The sequence below is a fragment of the Symphalangus syndactylus genome, chromosome 12, assembly GCF_028878055.3.
Source record: "Symphalangus syndactylus isolate Jambi chromosome 12, NHGRI_mSymSyn1-v2.1_pri, whole genome shotgun sequence".
NCBI lineage: Eukaryota > Metazoa > Chordata > Mammalia > Primates > Hylobatidae > Symphalangus > Symphalangus syndactylus.
Window position 1 is genome coordinate 126,598,237 of NC_072441.2, and position 20,538 is coordinate 126,618,774.

The 20,538-nt window shown below is 41.3% G+C and overlaps 1 protein-coding gene across 29 annotated transcripts in view; it reads left to right on the plus strand.

Moving 5' to 3' along the window:
• Positions 1-20,538, plus strand: part of EPS15 (epidermal growth factor receptor pathway substrate 15) — a 167,697-nt gene that overhangs the window by 21,583 nt on the left and 125,576 nt on the right. The window lies entirely within an intron of this gene.

Below are 20,538 nucleotides of genomic sequence, written 5' to 3' on the forward strand. Positions count from 1 at the left end.
GCCCTTATGACTTTATCACCCCTTAATGGCCCCACCTCTTAATACTATTGCATTGGAGATTAAGTTTCAACATGAATATTTTGGGGACACAAACATTCAAACCATAGCAATAAGGTATTCAAAACAGGCAAATTCATAAAGACAGAAATAAAAATGTGTTTACCAGGTGACTGGGGGAGAGAGGAGTGAGAAGCTTTTGTATAATGAGTACAAAGATGAAAAAAATCTGGAAATAAATACAGATGCTTCTCAACTTAACAATAGGGTTGCATCCTGATAAACCTATAGTAAGTGGAAAATATCATATGTCAGAAATGTATTCAACATGCCTAACTTACCAAACATCATAGCTTAGTCTAGCCTACCCTAAACATGCTTAGAACACTTACATTAGCCTACAATTGGGCAAAATCATCTAACACAAAGCATGTTTTATAATAAAATTTTGAACATCTCATGTAATTTATTGAATACTGAAAGTGAAAAACAGTGGTTGTATGGGTACTTGAAGTATGGCTTCTACTGAGTGCTTACTGCTTTTGTACTGTTGTAAAGTTAAAAAATTGTTAAGTTGAACCATTGTAAATTGGGGGCCAACTGGTGATGGTTACACAACATTGATACCACTGAGCACCGTACCTAAGATCATATCATCAATGAAAATTTATGAACCATTTGAAATATATGGGTATGTGGGTGTTTCTTTAGGTCTCTTTGTTCCATTGTACCTTTTACGAGTTGGATAAGTGAATTTATCAATGGTCAGGCAGAATTTTTTGAGGATAAAAGCATAAAATACAAATATAGAGAAGTGACATTGTTATCTTATTGACCAGTTGGAAAAGGGGTTTAAGTTTTTTTTCCTAATTATAAATCTGTATGTCATTATTTGAATCTCTATCACCTTTATACTTCACAATACACACTAATTTTTTTTTTTTTTTTGAGGCGGGGTCTTGCTCTGTTGCCAGGCCTGGAGTGCAGTGGCACGATCTCGCCTCACTGCAACCTCCGCCTTCTCCGTTCAAGCGATTCTCCTGTCTCAGCCCCCCAAGTAGCTGGGACTACAGGCGTGCATCACCATGCCCAGTGAATTTTTGTATTTTTAGTAGAGATGGTGTTTCACCATGTTGGCCAGGATGGTCTCCATCTGTTGACCTCGTGATCCACCCGCCTTGACCTCCCAAAGTGCTGGAATTATAGGCGTGAGCCACGGTACCTCACACTAAAATTTTAAGTGGCTGATTTAAGTGATATTTTTCGCTGCTGCCAGAGGACTGTTGCAAAGATACGTGTGATTTAACGAATATTTATATATCATGATACTTCTAAGATGCATGAATTGGGTGTGGGCCTATTCAAGCTGCCTTGCTTGGCTGATTGAGTATCTCTCACTCTTTGTTGTATGCTCATAAATGAAATGTGCATCATATTCACCATATTGATGTATCATTTCGAGGGCATTAGGTCATATTGAGCTTTTTCTTTGCATTTGGCATGGTTAACTTTTTTGCGACTTTGGAGAAGTTATCTTTTTCTTTGTAAGTTTTTTTTTTTTTTTTTGAGACAGAGTCTCGTCTCTCTCTGTCTCCCAGGCTTGAGTGCAGTGGCGTGATCTCGGCTCACTGCAAGCTCCGCCTCCTGGGTTCACGCAATTCTCCTGCCTCAGCCTCCCGAGTAGCTGGGACTACAGGCGTCCACCACCATGCCCGGCTAATTTTTTGTATCTTTAGTAGAGATGGGGTTTCACCATGTTAGCCAGGATGGTTTCAATCTCCTGACCTCGTGATCCGCCTGCCTCGGCCTCCCAAAGTGCTGGGATTACAGGCGTGAGCCACTGTGCCCGGCCTTTTTTTTTTTGTATTTTTAGTAGAGACGGGGTTTCACTGTGTTAGGCAGGATGGTCTCGATCTCCCGACCTCGTGATCCGCCCGCCTTGGCCTCCCAAAGTGCTGGGATTATAGGCGTGAGCCACCGTGCCCGGCCCGTTCTTGTAAGTTTATCTCATCTGAAAAAGGGATTTTCCCCTCAATTTTCCCGTTTTATTTTTCTGCTTCTTAAAATGGATGACAATGACAAAAGAAATTTGCTAGCTGACTGGTTAAAGAGTTGTGATGGCAGTCATCATTGCTCTGTATGTGTGTACTTGGTAGTACATAGAAATAGTCATCAAATGATTACTTCAATTGAGTTGCATTTGTAGAACTACGTGAAGTTGAATTTTAACTTAAATTTGAACTCCTAAGTGTCTTCTAAAAAATATTCTATATGTAACATTGAATAGCTTTTTTTCTGTATGCAGAATGCAGAAGATTTCTTGTTATTCAGTTACTCATTTCATTCTTTCATTTTTGTTCACTTATAAAATATTTATTCTATGTGTCAAGCACCATTCAGGGTACAGGGCACTGAAAAAAAATTCTAGAACTCAGAATCGAAGTGTCCACTGTCATGTGTCACATAGTAGACATTAGATAGTAGTAATTGTTAAACTCTTGGAGAACATTATAGAATTTTAAAAGCTAAATGAGAAGTTGATATGTTATCACGTGACTGTTACTCAAGTTCTGACTATAATGGAGTGAATTTTAAAAACAGTTTAAAAAAATAGAAAAAAGGAAATATAACAGAAAACTGCAGTATTTTAAAATATTTCTTTATACTGAAGAGATCAGTGTTAGAAGTGAGGCCTAAATTATATGAAGCAGCAAGTCTTGTCTGATTCTGGGCATAATTGCCGAAAGCAATTCAGAAGAATCTTCAGATTTTGAATGTGAAGAAAGCTTTGACTTAATGTTTGATTATGATACTAGGGGAAAATGGTGAATAAATGTATGCAATTGTAGGTGAATAAAAAGTATCCTTTTAAATTATCTGTTCATTTTGGTAATGCTTTTGTTAAATGGAAGGTGGCACTTACAACTAAAGGTTTCTTAGAATTGGGGAAATATAGTATACTTCTCTGAGAGTTATCAAGTTCAAATGTTACAATTCATATGAAAGAGCTTAGTACGAAAATGGGGAAAATAATAATAACATTGATTATAAAGGCAACAAACTTAATGATTAAGAGTGAAAGTCCTGGAATCAGACTGCTTGGATTTGAATCCTGTTACCAACACTTAACTAGGTGTGTAACTTTGAGTCAGTTACTCAGTTAATGTCTTACTTTCCTCATTTGTTTTTTTTTTTTTTTTTTTTTTTTTTAAATTTTGCTGGTAGTACCAGCAAGTACAGTTTATTAATTTTTGCATACAAAAACAATAAACATTTTCTAAAAATACATACAAACAAAAAGATGCGTATCAAACATATTAGGAAGGTTGCACATGGGAAGTCGGGGAATAGAAATGGGGGGTGGGAGTTAAAATAAATGAGAGAGGGACTTTATATGGATCAGTGATAATAACTCAATCCTCTATTTGACAAAGAAGAGGGAGAAGGAAGAGGAAGAAAAAGAAAGTGGGATAAAGGATCAGAAAGGGAGGAAAATAGAAAAAATTAGAGTATGACTCCAGGGTAGACCTGTTTTGTTGTCACTGAGTTGGCTGGCTGGTTTGTCTGTTGTATTCTTCATGTTTCGCCCAGTTGGCCAGACTGGTCTTGAACTCCTAGCCCGAAGTGATCAACCCGCCTCGCCCCCCAGAGGGCCGGGACCACAGGCGTGAGCCACCACGTCCAGCCCCCACATTGCTTCTGGCCTCCGTGGTAGACCTCCCAGACGGAGCGGCCAGGCAGAGGAGCTCCTCACTTCTACCCAGACATGGGGCGGCCGGGCAGAGGAGCTCCTCACTTCCCAGACGGGGCGGCCAGGCGGAGACGCTCCTCACTTCTTCCCAGACGATAGGTGGCTGGGCAGAGGCGCTCCTCACTTCCCAGACGATGGGTGGCCGGGCAGAGGCGCTCCTCACTTCTTCCCGGACGGGGCGGCCGGGCAGAGGCGCTCCTCACTTCCCAGACGGGGCGGCCGGGCAGAGGCGCTCCTCACTTCCCAGACGGTGGGTGGCCGGGCAGAGGCGCTCCTCACTTCTACCCAGACATGGGGTGGCCGGGCAGAGGAGCTCTTCACCTCCCAGATGGGGCGGCCGGGCAGAGGCGCTCCTCACTTCTTCTCGGATGGGGCGCCCGGGCAGAGGCGCTCCTCATTTCTTCCCGGACGGGGCGGCCGGGCAGAGGCGCTCCTCACTTCCCAGACGGGGCGGCCGGGCAGAGGCGCTCCTCACTTCTTCCCGGACGGGGCGGCCGGGCAGAGGCGCTCCTCACTTCTTCCCGGACGGGGCGGCCGGGCAGAGGCGCTCCTCACTTCTTCCCGGCCGGGGCGGCCGGGCAGAGGCGCTCCTCACTTCTTCCCGGCCGGGGCGGCCGGGCAGAGGCGCTCCTCACTTCTTCCCGGCCGGGGCGGCCGGGCAGAGGCGCTCCTCACTTCCCAGACGGGGCGGCCGGGCAGAGGCGCTCCTCACTTCTTCCCGGACGGGGCGCCCGGGCAGAGGCGCTCCTCACTTCTTCCCGGCCTGGGCGGCCGGGCAGAGGCGCTCCTCACTTCTTCCCGGACGGGGTGGCCGGGCAGAGGTGCTGCTCACTTCCCAGATGGGGCGGCCGGGCAGAGGCGCTCCTCACTTCCCAGACGGGGCGGCCGGGCAGAGGCGCTCCTCACTTCCCAGACGGTGGGTGGCCGGGCAGAGGCGCTCCTCACTTCCCAGACGGTGGGTGGCCGGGCAGAGGCGCTCCTCACTTCCCAGACGGTGGGTGGCCGGGCAGAGGCGCTCCTCACTTCCCAGACGGGGCGGCCGGGCAGAGGCGCTCCTCACTTCCCAGATGGGGCGGCCGGGCAGAGGCGCTCCTCACTTCCCAGATGGGGCGGCCGGGCAGAGGCGCTCCCCACCTCCCAGATGGGGCGGCGGCCGGGCAGGGGCCGCAATCCCAGCACCCTGGTAGGCCAAGGCAGGCGGCTGGGGGGCAGAGGCTGCCGCGAGGCCAGACCACGCCACCGCCCTCCAGCCCGGGCAACACCGAGCACTGGGTGAGCGAGACTCCGTCTGTAGTCCCAGTACCTCGGGAGGCTGAGGCGGGCAGAGCACCCGGCGTCAGGAGCTGGCGACCAGCGTGGCCAAGATGGCGAACGCGTGGCTGCAGCGAAAGGAGAAAAGGCAGGCAGCGGTCGCGCGCGCCGGCAGTCCCAAGCAGTCCGCGGCGCGGGCAGCAGCAAGCCGAGTAGATTGTAGCCTGGGCCAGAGAGGGAAAGAGAAAGAAAGAAAGAAAGAGAGAGAGAGAGAGAGAGAAAGAAAGAAAGAGGAAGGAAGGAAGGAAGGAAGGACGGACTTTCCTCATTTGTTAAATGGGTATAATAGTATGTGCCTCAGGTTAAATGGGCTTAATGTGTAAGTGCTTAGACTAGTACTTGGAGTATAGGAAATGCTTAATGAGATTCAATGTATGTTATTTGTTATGAAGCTGTGAAACACTGTGTATATGATTTTAAAATGTGCTATTTAAATTCATACTTTACAGTTTAACTTGCCATTTTAAAAAGTAACATTTGATTACTGATTGAAAAAATTTTTTGGTCTCATTTGTGCAGCGCTGATTTTTTCTCCTTGCATAAGCTGCTCTTCATTTATTTGTGTAAATATTGGCATGTTTATTTACCTTTGACTAGTCCATGTCACCCTTTACTAATCAAAGCTGTTATTTCTGGGTTATTAATCATCCCACCCAATTGGGTGGCAGCAGTAAACCCTGAGGGCTTGTCATGTCTCCCACTTTGTAAGTTATTACTGTCATTATGGTTTAATTAAGGAGAGTTTTTTTTTTTTTTTTGCCAAATTCTTTGCTATTTGGAAATAAGGAATGGAACAAGTAATAAATATGCTGAAAATGTATGCCTTCTTAGTTCACTTTAAGAAATTGATTTATTTAGGAAATGGTATTTATTTTAAATTACACTTGATTTTTTTGAAAAATACATTTATATGGGCATATTTCTTAAAATGTTAGGTCTATAGTATAAAAAGAATTAAAATACCAAAGATTTCTATTGATTTATATTCTTTGGTTATTCTTTTATATTTCTTGACTGGTATTCTATATGGTTCCCAAAACCAGTCAAGAACTGTAAAACTGTTACTCTACATATTTGCCAGCAAAAAAAAAAAAAAGAAATATAAAGCTCACTTTGTCAGTTTTATCCATTCTCGTATCAGAACCTTTTTGTTTGCATGTGATAGGAAACATCAATTCTAACAGTCTTAAGCAGAAAACATTAGTTTATATAAATGGTAGGTCCATTAGTAGACCTGGCTTCTGGTGTGTTAGGGTCACAGTGATGTCACTACTTAGTTTTTCCTTCTTTGTACCTTGGCACCATTCTAAGGCAAATTGTTCTGTTGTAGAACTAAGATGATTATAAAGCTTCAGGCTTGCATGCTTTATAATTACAAGTCCAGTGGAAAAGAGCACCTCCTTTCTAATAGGTCCCACTAAGGTTACATTTCTGCCCTGACATAGTTGCTGTGGAGAATGAGTTTAAAAGTAGGTTTGCCAGAAAGAATTGAGGTTACTGATTGTTATGAGTTGAATTGTGTCCCTTCAAAATTCGCCAGTACTGGAGAATGTGACCTTACTTGGATATAACATTGTTGCAGATATAATTAGCTAAGGTTATATGGAGTGGGGCACAGATCTGGTATGACTGGCATCCTTATAAAAAGGGAAATTTGAACGCAGACATACACACAGGGAGAGTGGCATGGGAAGATTGGAGGTAGGCTGCCACAAGCCAAGGAACTACCAAGAGTAGGAGAGAGGCCTGGAACAGATCCTTCCCTAATGCCTTCTGGCTTCCAGATTGTGAGACAGTAAGTTTCTGTTCTGAGCTGTCTAGTTTGTGGTACTTTGTTATGGCTCTTGGGAACTGTTACAGTGATCCTGAATTTATAATAGTGGTCTACCTTGTTGAGTGACTTTCTCAGCTGCAGCATCAAAGAAGAGTTTTTAGATGGTTTCATTCAGGTTTGGGATTTTGCTATATTGGTGTCTAAGATGAATCGTAGAATCTAAAGTGAATAAGGTGGAAGGGAAAGTAAAATAGAGAGGGCCTGAGGGATCAAAGTCTGTTGGGCCCATGGATAAGAGGTTTTATAGAGGTCAAAGGATTATAACCTGGAAGAAGAGGTTGTGGTTGGAGGACAAGGTGCTTGAAATAGTGATTAAGGAGGTGGAGCACTTTTGGTTGAAGATAGAAGGGCAAGGAAGGATTTTACTATGGGATAAGGAGCGTGACTGGGACATAATATATGTGTTCACTGTTTTTTTTGTTTTTTTTTTTTCGAGTTGGAGTCTCGCTCTGTTGCCCAGGCTGGAGTGCAGTGGCGTGGTCTCGGCTCACTGCAAGCTCCGCTTTCCGGGTTCATGCCATTCTCCTGCCTCAGCCTCCCGAGTAGCTGGGACTACAGGCGCCTGCCACCACGCCTGGCTAATTTTTTTTGTATTTTTAGTAGAGACGGGGTTTCACCGTGTTAGCCAGGATGGTCTCGATCTCCTGACCTCGTGATCCGCCTGCCTCGGCTTCCCAAAGTGCTGGGATTACAGGCTTGAGCCACCGCGCCTGGCCTATGTGTTCACTGTTGATCCTGTGTTTTGTAGAGGTTCTTGAAGTTAAAGAAGTCAAGGAAGTAAGAAGCCAGGCTGTGGATGGGTTGTGCAAATTGATAATTGAAATTACTAAATTTGATGTAGGGTTGGGGTAGAGAAGGTGACAGTGAGCCATCAAAGCGTTAGATAAATGAGGTAGAGACCAGGAGCTTGAAAGTTAACATGAAAAGGAAGAGGAGAGAGTAATTTAGTTAAAAGTTAAGAGCCTCAGCTGGGCGCCGTGGCTCATGCCTGTAATCCCAGCACTTTGGGAGGCCGAGGCTGGTGGATCACCTGAGGTCAGGAGTTCATGACCAGCCTGGCCAACGTAGTAAAACCCCGTCTCTACTAAAAAAAAAAAAAAATACAAAAATTAGCTGGGCGTGGTGGTGCACGCCTGTAATCCCAGCTACTCGGGAGGCTGAGACAGGAGAATCCCTTGAACCCAGAAGGTGGAGGTTGCAGTGAGCTGAGATCGTGCCATTGCACTCCAGCCTGGGCGACAGAGCGAGACTCTGTCCTCCCATCTACCCCCCCAAAAAAGAAAGTTAAGAGCCTCAAAAGAATAGAGCTTTATTTTTATTTATTTATTTATTTATTTAATTTGAGACGGAGTCTTGCTCTGTCGCCCAGGCTGGAGTGCAGTGGCACAATCTTGGCTCACTGCAAGCTCCACCTCCCGAGTTCATGCCATTCTCCTGCCTTAGCCTCCTGAGTAGCTGGGACTACAGGCGTCCACCACCCTGCCCGGCTAATTTTTTTGTATCTTTAGTAGAGATGGGGTTTCACCATGTTAGCCAGGATGGTTTCAATCTCCTGACCTCATGATCCGCCTGCCTCGGCCTCCGAAAGTGCTGGGATTACAGGCGTGAGCCACTGTGCCCGGCCTTTTTTTTTGTATTTTTAGTAGAGACGGGGTTTCACTGTGTTAGGCAGGATGGTCTCGAACTCCTGATCTTGTGATCCGCCCGCCTTGGCCTCCCAAAGTGCTGGAATTACAGGCGTGAGCCAACGCGCCTGGCCGTTGTTTTTGTTTTTTGAAACAAGAAGTTAAATAGTGTAATGTGGACAAGCTGCTGGTGAGCAAAGAGGAGTTTATTCACATTTCTAAAACCTGAGATAGGCAGGTTGTTAAAACCTGACAGCTGCCATTTCAGGGGGCTACAAAGGAGGTGAGAGGATTTTTATAAATTCGTGTATTAGTCATTCATGCTTAAAGATCATTCTGCTTCCTCTGATGTCTTGTTTTTTTTTTTTTTTTTTTGGCCTACCTAGAATGATATATATAGGGCTCACTAAGTCTTCTGATGAAAGACCCAAGCTATACTTTGTTTTCATTCTGTCTCTGTGTCACCTAGATTTTTGATCAAATTGAATTGTATTCAATTAAAAACTGGCCCATTACCGGTTTGAGTTGGTGATATGGTCTTTATATCCATTGTTTTTCAGTAGTATTTTCTGTACTATCTTTTTGAAATTCTTTTGTCTATTCTAAAGTCCCTTTCTTCTTTCATTTTTGAAAGAAATGAATCTCCAAAGCAAATATATTCTTTTATCTGGATTTTGAAAACTTTCTTTAGAATACTGTACTTACAGTATTCCTAGGTCTTTGCCTGCTAAGTCAATTTGTAATGTTTTGATATGGAACAAACATGAGATGTTAGCATGTTTGCAGAAGGTAGCATTGTAATTTTTACTAGAATTTAAGCTCTTGAGGGCAGGAGCCCTATCTGATTATTTTAACTCCAGACACCTTAACCTATTGTCTTGTACCTAGAAAGCATCCAGTTTATGTTTATTAAATTATTAAATGAGGGCCAGGCACGGTGGCTCATGCCTGTAATCTCAGCACTTTGGGAGGCCGAGGCAGGTGGATCACTTGAATCCAGGAGTTTGAGACCAGCCTAGGCAACATGGCGAAAACCCATCTCTACAAAAAATACAAAAATTAGCTGGGTGTGGTCCCATCTACTTAGGAGGCTGAGGGAAGAATCACTTGAGCCCCAGAGATGGAGGCTGCGGTAAGTGGAGATTGTGCCACTGCACTCCAGCCTGGGCAACAGACTGGGCGACACCCTGTCTCAAAAAAAAAAAAAAAAAAATTAAGTGAGTTGGGAATTACAGAGCTGAGGAATACTGTGCATTCTGTAAGGGAACTGCTCAAATGGCTGCTTGTGTTTCCTTGACTCCCCACCCTCTCCAGCTCTAAAGGTGAGGACTGCCCAGATGATTTGCCTTTCTCTGCCCCACCACGCCCTCCACCCTAGCTCTAGAGTTGTTCTCCTTTCTCAAATTTCTCTTATTACTGGCTTCTGTAATAAGCAAACAGCTTCTGGTTTCTATTTTCCTTGTCAGTTTGGATTACTGTTAATCACTATTGCTCCTTACTATTTTTCATTCTGTTTACTCTTAGTTTTCATCCTGTTTTCTTTTACATTGTAAAATATACAAGCCTTTTCTAGATATTGATAGCCTATCAGAAGCTTCTAAATATTCTGTCTTGCAAACTATAAACTTATGTGTTTAAAAACATAGACTCTTCTCGGTGTATTCATCTAGTACTTTGGCCTTAGGAGTTGCTATTCTATCCTTAAAGGCTGGTGGTGGTGGTTGAGGTGGGAGTTGAAAGGCTGTGGTGGCTAGTCCCCATTCTGATTTCTCAGCCCTCTTGAAAATGGAGTAATATTCATGTCCTTCGCCCACTTTTTGATGGGGTTGTTTGTTTTTTTTCTTGTAAATTTGAGTTCATTGTAGATTCTGGATATTAGCCCTTTGTCAGATGAGTAGGTTGAAAAAATTTTCTCCCATTTTGTAGGTTGCCTGTTCACTCTGATGGTAGTTTCTTTTGCTGTGCAGAAGCTCTTTAGTTTAAATTAGATCCCATTTGTCAATTTTGGCTTTTGCTGCCATTGCTTTTGGTGTTTTGGACATGAAGTCCTTGCCCATGCCTATGTCCTGAATGGTATTGCCTGGGTTTTCTTCTAGGGTTTTTATGGTTTTAGGTCTAACATGTAAGTCTTTAATCCATCTTGAATTAATTTTTGTATAAGGTGTAAGGAAGGGATCCAGTTTCAGCTTTCTACACATGGCCAGCCAGTTTTCCCAGCACCATTTATTTAAATAGGGAATCCTTTCCCCATTGCTTGTTTTTGACAGGTTTGTCAAAGATCAGATAGTTGTAGATATGCGGCATTATTTCTGAGGGCTCTGTTCTGTTCCATTGATCTATATCTCTGTTTTGGTACCAGTACCATGCTGTTTTGGTTACTGTAGCCTTGTAGTATAGTTTGAAGTCAGGTAGCATGATACCTCCAGCATTGTTCTTTTGGGTTAGGATTGACTTGGCAATGCAGGCTCTTTTTTGGTTCCATATGAACTTCAAAGTAGTTTTTTTCCAATTCTGTGAAGAAAGTCATTGGTAGCTTGATGGGTATGGCATTGAATCTATAAATTACCTTGGGCAGTATGGCCATTTTCATGATATTGATTCTTCCAACCCATGAGCATGGAATGTTCTTCCATTTGTTTGTATCCTCTTTTATTTCATTGAGCAGTGGTTTGTAGTTCTCCTTGAAGAGGTCCTTCATGTCTCTTGTAAGTTGGATTCCTAGATATTTTATTCTCTTTGAAGCAATTGTGAATGGTAGTTCACTCATTATTTGGCTCTGTTTGTCTGTGATTGGTGTACAAGAATGCTTGTGAGTTTTGTACATTGATTTTGTATCCTGAGACTTTGCTGAAGTTGCTTATCAGCTTAAGGAGATTTTGGGCTGAGACAGTGGGGTTTTCTAGATATACAATCATGTCATCTGCAAACAGGGACAATTTAACTTCCTCTTTTCCTAATTGAATACTCTTTATTTCCTTCTCCTGCCTAATTGCCCTGGCCAGAACTTCCAACACTATGTTGAATAGGAGTGGTGAGAGAGGGCATCCCTGTCTTGTGCCAGTTTTCAAAGGGAATGCTTCCAGTTTTTGCCCATTCAGTATGATATTGGCTGTGGGTTTGTCATAAATAGCTCTTATTATTTTCAGATACGTCCCATCAATACCTGATTTATTGAGAGTTTTTAGCATGAAGCGCTGTTGAATTTTGTCAAAGGCGCTTTTTGCATCTATTGAGATAATCATGTGGTTTTTGTCTTTGGTTCTGTTTATATGCTGGATTACATTTATTGATTTGCATATGTTGAACCAGCCTTGCATCCCAGGGATGAAGCCCCCTTGATCATGGTGGATAAGCTTTTTGATGTGCTGCTGGATTCGGTTTGCCAGTATTTTATTGAGGATTTTTGCATCAATGTTCATCAAGGATATTGGTCTAAAATTCTCTTTTTTGGTCGTGTCTCTGCCTGGCCTTGGTATCAGGATGATACTGGCCTCACAAAATGAGTTAGGGAGGATTCCCTCTTTTTCTATTGATTGGAATAGTTTCAGAAGGAATGGTACCAGTTCCTCCTTGTACCTCTGGTAGAATTCGGCTGTGAATCCATCAGGTCCTGGACTCTTTTTGGTTGGTAAGCTATTGATTATTGCCTCAATTTCAGAGCCTGTTATTGGTCTATTCAGAGATTCAGCTTCTTCCTGGTTTAGTCTTGGGAGGGTGTATGTGTCAAGGAATTTATCGCAGCCAAAAAACACATGAAAAAATGCTCATCATCACTGGCCATCAGAGAAATGCAAATCAAAACCACAGTGAGATACCATCTCACACCAGTTAGAATGGCCATCATTAAAAAGTCAGGAAACAACAGGTGCTGGAGAGGATGTGGAGAAATGGAACACTTTTACACTGTTGGTGGGACTGTAAACCAGTTCAACCATTGTGGAAGTCAGTGTGGCGTTTCCTCAGGGATCTAGAACTAGAAATACCATTTGACCCAACCATCCAATTACTGGGTATATACCCAAAGGACTGTAAATCATGCTGCTATAAAGACACATGCACACGTATGTTTATTGTGGCACTATTCACAATAGCAAAGACTTGGAACCAACCCAAATGTCCAACAACGATAGACTGGATTAAGAAAATGTGGCACATATACACCATGGACTACTATGCAGCTATAAAAAATGATGAGTTCATGTCCTTTGTAGGGACATGGATGAAACTGGAAAACATCATTCTCAGTAAACTATCGCAAGGACAAAAGGCCAAACACCGCATGTTCTCACTCATGGGTGGGAATTGAACAATGGGAACACATGGACACAGGAAGGGGAACATCACATACTGGGGCCTGTTGTGGGGTGGGGGGAGGGGGGAGGGATAGCATTAGGAGATACACCTAATGTTAAATGATGAGTTAATGGGTGCAGTACACCAACATGGCACATGGATACAGATGTAACAAAACTGCACATTGTGCACATGTACCCTAAAACTTAAAGTACAATTAAAAAAAAAAGAAAAAAAAGAAAATGGAGTAATAGAAGGTGGAATTCTAAGTAGTTGAATTTTTATGTGTTAATATGTCAGAAATCATTTTATGGCAAATTACAGAAAATTGTGTGCATTAAGATACTAATTTAAAAAAATTTTTAAAGAGCAAAACTAAAAAGAGTGGTTTATTTGAAGGAATAAAATCTATTCCATTGTCTTCCTTTTACTACCTGGCCCTGATTTGCCATCGCACAGTGTTCTTACTTCCTGATTTGTCACCTTCTCTCTACTTCACATTGGTCTTCAATACCGCCTTTTCATGGGAAGTTGCAAAAAGTAGTACCGAGAGGCTCTATGCACCCTTCATCCAGTTTTCCCTAATTGTAACATCTTATATAACTATAGCAATAGCAAAAACAGGAAATTGACATTGGTATAACCCACAGACCTAATTTAAGTTTTGCCGGTTTTTTAGATACTCATTAGTGTGTTTGCATATATAGTTCTATCCATATGCAGTTTTATTATGTGTGGATTCATGTAACTGTAAACGTAATCAAAATAAAGACTTGCTCTGTCACAAAGATTCTTTGTGTTACCCTTCTATAATCATATCCACTCCCCTCTCCATTTTATTAATTTATTTACTGACGACTCCCTAGTTTCTGACCTTGTGATTAACTGAGAAAAGATTGGCATTATGTTTTAGAGGTTGTCTTTTTATTTTACTTTCGCTTCTTTTTTTTTTTTTTTTGTGTGTGTGTGTGTGTGTGTGATGGAGTCTCGCACTGTTGCCCAGGCTGGAGTGCAATGGCACAATCTTGGCTCACTGCAACCTCTGCCTCCCAGGTTCAAGTGATTCTCCTGCCTCAGCCTCCCGAGTAGCTGGGATTACAGGCACCCGCCACCACGCCAGCTAATTTTTTGTATTTTTAGTAGAGATGGGGGTTTCACCATGTTGGTCAGGCTGGTCTCGAACCCCTGACCTTGTGATTTGCCCACTTTGGCCTCCCAGAGTGCTGGGATTATAGATGTGAGCCACCACGCCTGGCCTTCCACATTGTGCTGTAACCATTTATAATAAGACTAAATCATTTAAAATTTTAGTTTATTTTGTGTGTTGGAGAATCTTGTACTCTCAAAGTCATGTACTCTAACATCTCCTCCCACATAACCCTCCCCTAAAAATGGCACCAGAAATTCCATATGAGACAATTCTTGACATTTAATTATTAACCTATAAATTTCCTTAGTAACTGGGATCTTTTTTATTACTACTTGATACACTTTGCTGTTGGTTTACTTATGTGTTAACATTTGCTAGATTATGGTGCACTAAGAAACAAGCCAAAATATGAGTAGCTTACAATAAGAAAGGTTTATTTGTTGTTCACATTATAGGTTTCCTAGGAATCAGCTATGGTTCTGCTCTGTGATTCTTTCGCATTTGAGGATCCAGGCTGGAGGAGCAGTCCCTGTTGTGACATATTGTTCTCTTGGTAAAGAGAAAACAGTAAGACCTGTCAGAAACACACAATAGCTGTTGAAGCTTCTACTTGGAACTGGAACTTTCTCCCAGATTCAATGGCCAAAACAAGTTATATGGCCAAACCCACCCTTGGAACACCCATGGAGAGACACCACAAGTCACATGGCAACAGGCAGGGATATTAATACTACTCTTAAAGAGAGAGAGGCTGTATACTCTGTGTATACAAGAGGGAAATAGATGACTGGGAATTATAATACCACCTAAACACCTTAAGATGCTGTACTAGTCACCTGAGGCCAGGAGTTTGAGACCAGCCTGCAAAACATGGTGAAACCCTGTCTCTACTAAAAATAAAATAGTCTGGCGTGGTGGTGTGCACCTGTAGTCCCAGCTACTCGGGAGGCTAAGGCTGGAGAATTGCTCGAACCTGGGAGGTGGAGATTGCAGTGAGCCGAGATCACGCCATTGCACTCCAACCTGGGTGACAGAGGGAGATGCCATCTCAAAAAAAAAAAAAAAATATATATATATATATACACACACACACACACACACATATATGGTATACTAGGCTATACTTCTGTAAACATTTTTTCTTAGTAAAGTTTATTATATTTACATTTCTATAGCTATACATGTAATTATAACAACACATTTTTTATTAACAAAATAAATATTTTTTATTAACAAAAATAGCAGTTCCTTCTTTTGTTTTGTTTTGTTTTTTTTTTTACATTAGTTAGAATATTGGTTTAAACCAAAATCACAAATCTCAAGTAACAATCCAAGTGGGGTAAGTGGTGTAGAGTGCTGTAGGAGCTTCATGATGGTGTCAGGGACTCAGGCTTTTTTTCTCGTGTTGCTGTGTTTTTCTCAACCATGTTTTCCATCTCAATCCAAGATAGCTTATCTAGATTCTGTCACTATATCTGTATTCTAGCCAGCTACAAGAAGGGTTAGGAGTCAGAAGGCATTTCCTTTCTCTTTAGATGCACATCCTCGGAGTTGGACACATTTCTTTTATCATTCCATTGATGAATAACTGAAATTGCAAGAGAGGTTGGGAGATGTAGGTTTTAGCTAGGTGTCTGTATGTAAAGCTTAGGGGTACTATTACTAAAGAACGAAGAGGAGAGGCTGGGTGTAGTGGCTCATGCCTGTAATTCCAGCTACTTGGGAAGATTGCTTAAGCTCAGAGGTTTGAGGCAGCAGTGTGATTGTATCACCGCACTTCAGCCAGGACTGAGTGGGATCCTGTCTCAAAACCAACCAGATCAGCAAACAGGCTTTTCAAGGAGGTAAAATAAGCTACCAAAGATCATATACCTAAGAAGTAGTAGAATGGGCTTTGAATATACACCTATCTGATAGCAAAGTCTGAGTTTTTTTTTTTTTTTTTTTTAAACAAAACTTTATTGGCTTTCTAGCATCTCTTGTTTACAAGTACTTTGCATTTTTCAGACTAGTAAGAAATAGCAATGGACTCTTTCAAAAGAATTCTGATATTTATGAATATTTAACTTTGTGACAGCTGGTAAGAATTTATGATATAGGTAATGAATATATAATTGCTTTTAAATTGTAACAACAGAATTGTAAAAGGTCAGATTTTGATTTTGACACTTGGAGTTAAAGTTTTCCTTTAGAAATTAATTTGATTGTTAAAAATTCACGTGCAGTTTTGTATACTGATCACATTTGGGGATTTTTATATTTTTTTCAGATTGAAAATAGCCTTATTGTTTCATTCTTATTATATAATTAGGATGTGTTTCTTCTCAAAGAGTATCCAGAGACTGCAGAGTAGTATGAAGAAGAATGTAAAAATCATTTATGATCTTGCTATCCAGAGATAATCATTGTTACCATTTAATAAGCTATGCCTTTCTGTTTTTTTCCTCTGTTCATTCATTACATGTGATTTTTTTTTCCCTGCCTAAAAAGTGATCATGTTCATAGTCCGACAATAACAACAAAAGCCAGTTTTACTGAGACACACCAGAAACACTCTTTGGTCATCTTGCTTGATGAGTGACTTGGCACTTTGGATGGCTTTTTCCATTCTCACTTAGCTGTATCACATTAGTGTAGTTATCAGCACAGGGTGTACTTTAGAACACTTTGGTGAGCTAATATCTTCTCCTGTGTGTTTAGGTAGTAACCAATGAACCTGTGATGTGAGGATTATTAAGGCACAGTTTGGAGACCAGGATTTCTTACTGTGTATGAGGTTTTTTTTTTTCCTGTATTCGAAAAATCCAATTAAAATTAACTTTTTATTATTGAGGGAACATATTTAATTTGCTGTCTTTAGCAAAGTATACTGTTGTCATAACTAAGTAGATGACTATATAATTTTTCATTCAAACTGGTACGTTTTTGAGAATGAAAGGGGGTAATACAAATATTTAAAATTCTATATATTTTTGGAATATTTACTTTTTTCAACCATTAAAATAGTTTTTATTGCATTAGTAGATCAATAAAATAGTTCCATTTAAAGTCTTTTTTCAAAAACAATTTCTAAAACATTTTGTTGTACATTATAACAGAGTTTTTACATGGACTTCATTTGAATATTTAAAAACAAACTTTTTGGTAATAACTATATTTTTATCAGTTTCTCGGTCATATCTGTCACTAATATTGTGTCACTGATACTTTTCTGAATCATATGATTTTCCATCTGGTTTTACTGGTTTCAATTTTTTCATAAAATTGCAGTATTTTGCAGAGTTACATTTTATACTTGTGGTTGTTAACTTCTACAGTTGATGCTTCACTATAACCAATAATGTTTTTAGTTGCTAATATACTTTATATGTGCTGCTTTACCCAGTTAGCTCAGGAAACATTTTTCTAGATGGTAAATATTCTTAATTCTAATTTTTTTCTTATTGAAAATTATAGGCTGGGCGCTGTGGCTCATGCCGGTAATCCCAGCACTTTCGGAGGCTGAGGCAGGTGGATCACCTGAGGTCAGGAGTTCGAGACTAGCCTGGCCAATGTGATGAAGCCCCCATCTCTACTAAAAACACACACACAAAAAAAAAAATTAGCCAGGCGTGGTGGCGGGTGCCTGTAATCCCAGCTACTCGGGAGACTGAGGGAGGAGAATCACTTGAACCCAGGAGGCAGAGGTTGCAGTGAGTGGAGATGATGCCACTGTACTCCAGCCTGGGTAACAAGAGAAAACACTGTCTCAAAAAAGAAAAAAAAGAAAAGAAAATTATAAATATATCAGTCCCAGTATTTTCACAGGCAATGTCCTTTTGCCTGTATTAAAGGTAATCTCTGTTTTTACTTTTCATTTTTTATAGAGACAGGATCTTGCTATATTGTCCAATCTAGTCACAAGGTACTCTCTTTGATACAAATAAGTTGTCCCTATTTATGATTATTTTACATGTTCCACCAGATTTAAGTGTTGCAAAATTGTAGGCCTACTCTAATTTTCTTTCTTTTTTTTTTTTTTTGAGATGCAGTCTCGCTCTTATAGCCCAGGCTGGAGTGCAATGGCGTAGTCTCAGCTCACTGCAACCTCTGCCTACTGGCTTAAAGCAATTCTCGTGCCTCAGCTTCCCTAGTAGCTGGGATTACAGGTGCCCGCCACCATGTCCAGGTATTTTTTTTTGTATTTTTAGTAGAGACGAGGTGTTGCCATATTGGCCAGGCTGGTCTCAAACTCCTGACCTCAGGTGATCTACCCGCCTTGGCCTCCCAAAGTGTTGAGATTACAGGAGTGAGCCACTGTGCCCAGCCTGTAATTTTCTTTCATCTACTTAAAAATAGAAAGACTTGGCTGCGCACGATGGCTCACACCTGTAATCCTAGCACTTTGGGAGGCTGAGGTGGGTGGATCACCTGAGGTCAGTAGTTCGAGACCAGCCTGGCCAACATGGCAAAACCCCGTCTCTACTAAAAATACAAAAATTAGCTGGATGTGGTGGTGGGCGCCTGTAATCCCAGCTACTTGGGAGGCTGAGGCGTGAGAATCGCTTGAACCTGGGAGGCAGAGGTTGCAGTGGGCTGAGATAGCACCATTGTACTCCAGCCTGGGCGACAAGAGCGAACTCCATCTCAAAAAAAAAAGACTCTCAATGGAACTTCTAAAATTCATTCCAAAATATAATGATAAAATTTCAAAATGAAATCTTGTGTATTATTTGAACTCTCATTTAATTTGTTTGGTTCTTCCTTGCTTTTGAAGGATATATTTCAGTGTCTTGGCAAACTTTGTTGATAATAATTGGTATTTGCTAAAAGCTTCAAAAGCTGAAGGTTTTCTGGAGCTTTATTCATTAAACTTGTTTTTGTTTGTTTGTTTGTTTGTTTTAAGGAGATGATGTCTAACTGTGTTGCCCAGGTTGGTCATGAATTCTTGGGCTTAAGTGATACTCCCATCCCAGCCTCCCAAATAGCTGGGACTACAAGTGTGCGCCACCATGCCCAGCTCACTAAACTTTAATTTTGATTAAAGATTTCCAACTGATTTTGAACAGTATGCAACCAATTTCTAGAGGACTTATTTTTAAAAAGACTCACTATTGAGACATTGATTGGATTTATCAAGTAGTTTTTTGAAAGTACTAGCCTCAGAAGTCCGATGACAGGTTGCAAGGAGAACACACATATTGCTCTGTTGCACTATTTTGTTGTATTCAGTATCAGCCTTATCCTTAAAAATTTAACAGTGGGAATACGAAAACATTTGTAAATATTGACGTTTGAAGCTGACTCATTAATAGTGATGTCACTAGAGCTCCATGATAAATAGAAACTGCCTCAGTGGTTTTCTGCAAATTGTCTGCCCATCTATTTTCTGGAGAAATGAAAATTTAGAGCTTAGTTTTTATTGGATACAGTGATGTCTTGATAGCTCATTGCTCCTGAAAAGGCTTATGAAATAATAAAATGGTTACCAAACAACAAAATAAATAAACAGTTGCAGATTTATACAATACATTAAATGACAAAACCGTCTAAGAGTTTTCAGACTATTGACTTTTTGCACATACTTCATTTGCACCCAACCTGCAATTTCCCACTGACTTAGCCAGCTGGTGGCCTAGTGTGTCTTGTGGTCACTGTACATGCCACTGCACTGCCTGGCATACCAGATAACCAACAGGAGCACCAGTGTCGAATATTTCTCCTAATATTTTGCAAGACCATACAGAGTTAATTGCTCATGGTTGCTTAAGTCTGAGGATACTTTTCAGTAAGTCTATACACTCCCCTTGCAAAGAAGTTGTTTTGTTGAATCTGTAAAGAATCAGAACAAGAAAGATGGAATTATCACTAGTTCTCTTTCAGATTTCATCACTTGTTTATATGGTGAAAGCACTTACACACTACTAGCTGATAACTTGGCCAGAAACTAGATATATACAGTAGAGATACAAAGTCCATTCTGGTTTTAGTGTATTTTGATATAATGTTTGATAATAGTTTTTTTTTTATTTAAAATTTTATTTAATTTTTTATTTAAAAAATTTTAAAAAATGGAGACAAGATCTCGCTATGTTGCCTAGATTGGTCTCAAACTCCTGGTTTCAAGCAGTCCTCCTGCCTCGGCCTCCCAAAGTGCTGAGATTACAGGCGCGAGCGACTACACCTGGCCCAATAATAGTTTCTTTTTAAAAATGGGAAATTGGAGGCACATGTTAAGCTGAATGGGATGCTGGGACAATGATGGTAAATCAAGATTTTCCTGGGCATACCAGGGCATATGGGAAGCAACACAGAGCTGGGAGTGGGACACGTAAGTCCTGACTCTGACTTTTTTGTTAAGAGACAGGGTCTCACTCTGTTACCCAGGCTAGAGTGCAGTGGCACAATCACAGGTCACTGTAGCTTTGACCTCTGTGGCTCAAGCAATCCTCCTGCCTCAGCCTCCTCAGTAGCTGGGACTATAGACGCATGCCACCATGCCCGGCTAATTTTTGCATTTTTGGTGGAGATGGTGTTTCTCTACATTGCCTGGGCTGATCTCAAGCTCCTAGATTGAAGCAATCCTCCCCCAATAGCT